This window comes from Glycine soja, chromosome 1 (assembly GCF_004193775.1).
Source record: "Glycine soja cultivar W05 chromosome 1, ASM419377v2, whole genome shotgun sequence".
Lineage (NCBI taxonomy): Eukaryota > Viridiplantae > Streptophyta > Magnoliopsida > Fabales > Fabaceae > Glycine > Glycine soja.
Window position 1 is genome coordinate 27,052,944 of NC_041002.1, and position 6,522 is coordinate 27,059,465.

At 33.4% G+C, this 6,522-nt stretch overlaps 1 pseudogene; it reads left to right on the forward strand.

Moving 5' to 3' along the window:
- The first annotated feature begins 437 nt into the window (after positions 1 to 437).
- LOC114419681 lies at positions 438 to 2,664 on the forward strand (annotated as a pseudogene).
- Positions 2,665 to 6,522: the final 3,858 nt, after the last annotated feature.

Here is a 6,522-nt window from a genome sequence, read left to right on the forward strand (position 1 = left end):
TTACAATCTTCTCAGTAATTTCCTTTGCTGCCTTAGACGTTATTTGGTCAGTTTTCTTCATGCGGGCCATCTTCCACTTCACGTGTCGTCTGATGGGAGATAGAGGATCAATCATGGTGTCAGTGCTTTCGGATTGAGCAGCTTCCTCCAGTTTTCCCTTTCTCTTCTCATCCATCAACTTATTTTCTAAATATTCATAACCCCCACGAGACAACACGTGAGGGGCAATGTTTTGTTTCTGGATGGTCTGTGCCTTCTTTTGCACATCCTGTAGAAATTAAAGATTATTGAAAGTTATCATTACAATGTATAACAAAAAGTGAATTTACAGTTTAAAACAATGAAAATCATCAAAATTACCTCCGATTTTGTTTGTCTCTTTCCTAATTTTGTTTAATGTTCCTTGTGAAATGCTCTTACTCACAAATATTTAATTGTCTCGTACTCACAACATAGTTTCTCTTGATTCCAACTTTGCTTGTATCTATGCCTTCTCTAAAGCCTATGGTGATGCCGTTACTTTCTCACCACACATTGTGTCTTTGAAGGTAACTAAACTTCTTCTCTTTGGCTTTTTCAACACCTTGGTCAATGGTCAATCACCTTTACTCTCTTAACTTTGTAGCATATACTATGTATTAGTTGACACTTCAGCGTTCAACCAATATTTGCTAAAATATTATCTTGTTGAATTTTTGTTAGTCAAACTTTATTTTTAGTCACGAATCTTATTATGACTGGCTATTATGAAATGTTAGAGAAATTTAAGAGAAATTGCTTAGCTGTATGGATCTGAGGTATCTTTGCAAGGTGTTGAAGAACATCGTAGAGTATCTGGAATGCAATCCATCTACTCAACATGCTTCAAAGCTACAAGAATCTCTGCCATACTTATTGATGATGGCTTAGAATTGGACAAAAAACATGATATAGAATGGCATAGGAGTTTTACACCTCTTTTTGGTAGAATCTTAAGAATTGAACGGTTGGCTGAGGAAATCCTTGATGAGGTGAGATACCTAAACACATTCACTCTTAATCTGCATTCCCATGATTATTAGGCATCTTATATTGTTTTAGGTTCTTTATTGTTGTCTTTCTTTTACTTGTATTGGTGGCCATGCCATCTACATAGTTTGTTCTTCTCTTTGGCTATTTTTTTATTATTTTTTTGCTTGCTGCATTTGCATTGTAGTATTTCATTTCAACTTGGTTACTTATGCAGGAAGGAGAATATTATATTCAAATCCCTATTGTGTTTTTGAAGCTATAACTTAGGCTTTCAAAATTTGAGGCATCTGTGTTACTTGCTTTCTATGCAAGTATTTGATAATATTAAGTAATAAAAAAAAAGTTTTGAAACAAGGAGACAAAAAATGTTGTGTTTTGCTAGATTCATTCTAGACTAGTAGTTTTGCATATGGGCTTTCATTATGGGTATTCCAAAGGCTTCATTTGTTTACTTATTTATAGGGTTTTGTAAAGTGTTTACTACTAATGAATGTCTTGAACATAATCTGTCTAAGAATTTTCTTTAAGTAGGGATTCCATAGTCTTTGTTAAAAATACAAATTTCAATTAAATCACAATATTGATTAACTTTATATCATAAGTTCAGTTTGGATTTTGTGAATTTTGAGTGTTAAACAACAAACTACACATGTGCCAATGGATAGCTTCAAGAAAAAATAAAGGAAGATAGAAACTGACAAGAGATTTATTTTTCAACATTTTACATCCTATTGTCTTTGACTGGAAAAAAAAAAGGAATGTTATCCTTATAGTCTTAGGATGTTTAGATGTCCAAGACATTTGAGCATGATAGTAGGCCATAAAGTTGTTTGCTTTCTGAATTCTGAGAACCCTAATTGATCAAATCAGAATGCATTCTCTGCTTTGCTTGATGCCTATAGTTATATAATTAGTCATATCAAATTTTGTTCTCTTTTCTTTTATTTTTCTAAACAATGAATGTTTCATTATGTTTGGGGATTATTATGTAGTTGTTAAGTCTAAAATGGAAAATTTGAAGAAATTAAATCTTGTTGGGTAAGATGCAATTGCTCAATTTCTTATTTTGCCAACTCCTGTTTAATTGCATCCTTCAATTTGCAATTTTATTTATATTCTGCCTCTAAGTATAAGCTATTTATATATCTAAATTTGATGTTCCCTGAAGGACTGGCCTGATGGATCTTCTTGGACAGTGGATTCATTTACTAAAGCATTTGTCTCAAAGTTAAATTCATATCCTTCATATGTCTCTCTCGCTCTCTACACACACACATAATGTGGTCTTAGCTTTATAAGTATATAATGTTTTAGCTGGATTCCTTAGCAATACTATTACAGTTTCTGGTGATATCTTTGGATTGAAAAGCATACCTACATACTGCAGTGGCCTAGAAATCAATACTAATGTTACTAAAAAGGATGTTGAGGAGGGGCTGAGGCAGGTGTTGATTGGTGAGTAGGGTGTGCAGTTTGGTTTTAATATGATTTGTTTCAGGATATTCTTACTCACCATTCTATACTTTCAGTTGGGAAGCCTGTCCGTATTGCAAATAAAAATCTTATTGACTACATCTTCTTACAAAGTTTGGAAGTTGCTCAATCCTATGACTTGCCAATGCAGATACACACAGGGTAATGGATGGGTTTCAATTGTTTTATACAATTGCGGAGAATATATGATAAAAGCTTGGGATGAGGGTAGCTCTTTGTGAATTTCAAAAAATTACTCAGCTAAGTTCAATTGAAACAATTTGAGTTTCTAAGTGTTGAACATGACCTAAATTAATAAGGTTACTTGAATAGGACCTAAAAATTACTTGGGCCGTTTTACTCATTCTTTTTGCATTTTCCTTATAAATAGGTGATCCTGCCCGAAATGCAATTTCATAGAAGAATTTTCCTATAAATAGATGGATGTCATGTTCACCCTGGGTATTTATTACCTAGCTAGATAGCTAGTTTTGTCTACTAATTGCAAATTTTATAATAGAATTAAAGATGACTGGAATAATAAAAGTCGAACCTTGTATTGAGAAATGAAAGAGCAGTATTTGTTTTTAGGTGCAAAATGTGGTGGGTATGGTTCCTTTTTCCCAACTCAAAAGCAGTCTACAAAGAAGGTTAATGTTAATGTTAAAAAAGTTAAAAGAAAAAGTAATTTCACAAAACCTTAGAATTAACTAGTGTAATTTATTCATTCTTTATTTAAGGCCAGTAGCAGTGGCAATTGCCATCAAGCATTATTTCAGATTTCACCTGTCCCAAAAGATTGCCTTGAGGTATCTCCAGAGGCCCAAACTTGATAATTAGGATCAACCTGTTTAGGATAAATTTATAACAAACAAATCAAATTCTGGTTATTTAAGGTTATGACATGTTTCACATTCTAATTTCAAGTTGAAAGCTAAAATAACAGCAAATAATTACTTGTATTTTTCAATTTTTTTATTATAATTTTTAAACCCAGAACTAATTTATCCAAATGGATTATAAATAAATAAACTGGAACAGTCACAGGCTATGTAGTCACGACAAAAAGAATCCAGTAATTAGACAAAATAAAAGTGTGGATAAAGTGACAACACAAAAAAAAAGTAAACACGAACATTCTCGCTCTCATTGGTGATAGCTAATGCTTTGAATTTATTGGGGTGGTGTAATAATGAAATAATGTAAAACTGAAATCTCACCAAACTTTAAAACAACATATCTCTATCTGTGCACCAGTTCAAGTTTATAACATAAACAAACTTTAAGACTAATTTGTTTCAAAAGTTTTATTATTTATTGCTTCCTTCCGCTTTTTACAGTTTTACTATTGTACAACTCAAATAAATGGTGAAAAGGAAACAAACCTTTTTGCTTGTATTTTCATTTGTGTGAAAGTTAATTTGATTTATAATTTCACTATTGTTTCAAAACTTAATTCAATGTTCTTACCCAATCAGAAGTAAACACACAGAGGAACATAAGTTGCATAACCCTTTTGCTTGGAGAAGGAAAAAAACATAAATTTCCATCTACAAAGCATACCTAAAACAAAAACTCACTTTCCCCATCACCCTAATGCTGGTTACAGCAATTATAGCATGCAATTATTACAAAAATAAATAACATGATCAAAACAGAAAATTTCACGTTCAACACTTTAACAAAGATCTGGAAATTATAGATTATTTCTTTCATGTCCAAGAGATCAAGTTTAATTTAAGCCAAATAATAAATAATGACTAGATGTTAATTAGTTTCCTATACGTCACCAGGGACGTCTGAACTAGAGTTTGGATAACATAAGGGAATCAAATAGAGATGGGGGTGGTTCCTCATAAAGATCATAAGATAAAATCATACAGAGTTATCTCCAACGATACTTATTGCAATGGTACTAATTGCAAAGATAGAATGGCTGCTATTCACCTTGATGGTAAAGTTTTACAATGGCACCACACTTATAAAATCTAGGTTAACTACTGATCCTATTGGGTGGGAAGAATATGTGAATGCTATCACACAAATTTGGGGTTGTTTATGATGACCCAATGTTAGAATTGATGTCTTTAAGGCACTCCGGGACTATCATTGAGTATTTGGATCAATTTGAAACTATCTTAACTAGAATGGGGTTGAGTGAAGAGTATAAAATCAGTTGTTTCTTGATTGGGTTAGAGTATGAAACTCAAATGCATGTCCGAATGTTCACCCCAAAATCAGTTCAACAAGCAAGAAAATCAGCAAAGCTCTATCAGGCAACCAAAGTACATAAACTCAAACCCTCTGTGTTTGTTAACCACTCTAAATCACACTTTCCACCTGGAGCCAACCCACCATATACCAAAATTAACACAAACAGAAGCCAACCATTGTTACCACTACCAAACATAACCAAAATAGTTAAAGCCCAAACACTAGACAAGCCATATAGATCATACTCTGCTGCTGAATAGAATGAAAGGAGAATGAAGGGGTTATGCATGTTTTGTGATGAGAAATATACTCCAGGTCACCACCTTAAGCACAAAAGAGCCCAAGTATATGTGTTTGAAGGGGAGGATGATGATAGTGGTAGTGAACCATGCTTTTGTGTAAGTGCGATCATTATTCATTGGTTCTCAACATTTTCAAACTATAAGAGTTATTGGGTACTATAAGAATGGAATTTCAAGTTTGACAAAAGAAGCATGTATTGATAGGATCTTCTTTTGGTAAGTTGAAAACAGTGGATCACAAATAACTCCCTAAGAAAACAAACAACCGGTGTTATTGCAAGTGTGCCAACAGGAGGAGCTATCTAATATGGTCAGTCCTGCATTATTCTCTATATCAGTACAAAATGATGAATTTCCAGTTATGATTGATAACTTTAGGCCATATGTCTTTTGATTTTGCATAGGCATAGAGTGTTGCATTTTAATTTGTCTAGACCAAGTATTGCATTCAAGTAAAGGAATACATATATTATACTGCATCTAGTAAGAAAATAGAGTTGAATAAAAGTAATTTGGTTTTTTGTTAAGAATGTCTAAACCATAATTTGGATAAAGCTATGGGACTTTCTAACAATTGTTTTGTTTTGAAAGTTCTAACAAACAAATAAATCTATAGTAAGTGGGCTCCACAGATGTTAACTCGTGTATTGGGTCAGCCTATTTTGAAACAATGAATCATCTATTTGACACTTAGTTAATATCTTTGTATTGGGTCAACCTATTTTGAAACAAAATGGTACTTTTAGTCACAATTTCATACCCAACCTGCAATAGTTCAAAACACATACCTTAGATAACTAACAATTGTTTTGAAATTTCTAACAAACAAATAAATCTATAGTAAATGGGCTCCATAAATGTTAACTCATGTATTGGGTCAGCCTATTTTGAAACAATGAATCATCTATTTGACACTTAGTTAATACCTTTGTATTGGGTCAGCCTATTTTGAAACAAAATGGTACTTTTAGTCGCAATTTCGTACCCAACCTACAGTAGTTCAAAACACATACCTTAGATAAAAATGCTTATTCATTAAGAAAATAAACTTTTACCTATGATATCAGCTCGGTATAGAAGTAATATTTATCTAAGACCAGTTATTTTTATTTTTGACAAACTATGACTATATGAGATTATACATTGAATAAAGTTAAAACCACATGTCCTCTAAGATAACATGACTGCTAGGTATGCAGTAGAGAGGACTCTCAAATTTGCAAAGCGCATATATAATTTGCAGAGAGGACCGCTACATTAAGGGAAGGTCCGGTAAGTCATGCCGGCTCCGATGGTGCAAATAGCTTATCCCTGCCATGGAGCACCGCCCCTTCTCGGCCCAAGAGGACAACGCCATCATCGCGGCCCATGCCCAGTACGGTAATAGGTGGGCCACTGTAGCAGAGCCACTGGAACTGAACTGATAATGCGGTTAAGAACCACTGGAACTCCACTCTCTAGCGTAGAGCCAAAGGTATTTGAAGAACCGATAAGTGGCCATGACTCAAAGTGAATCAAAACT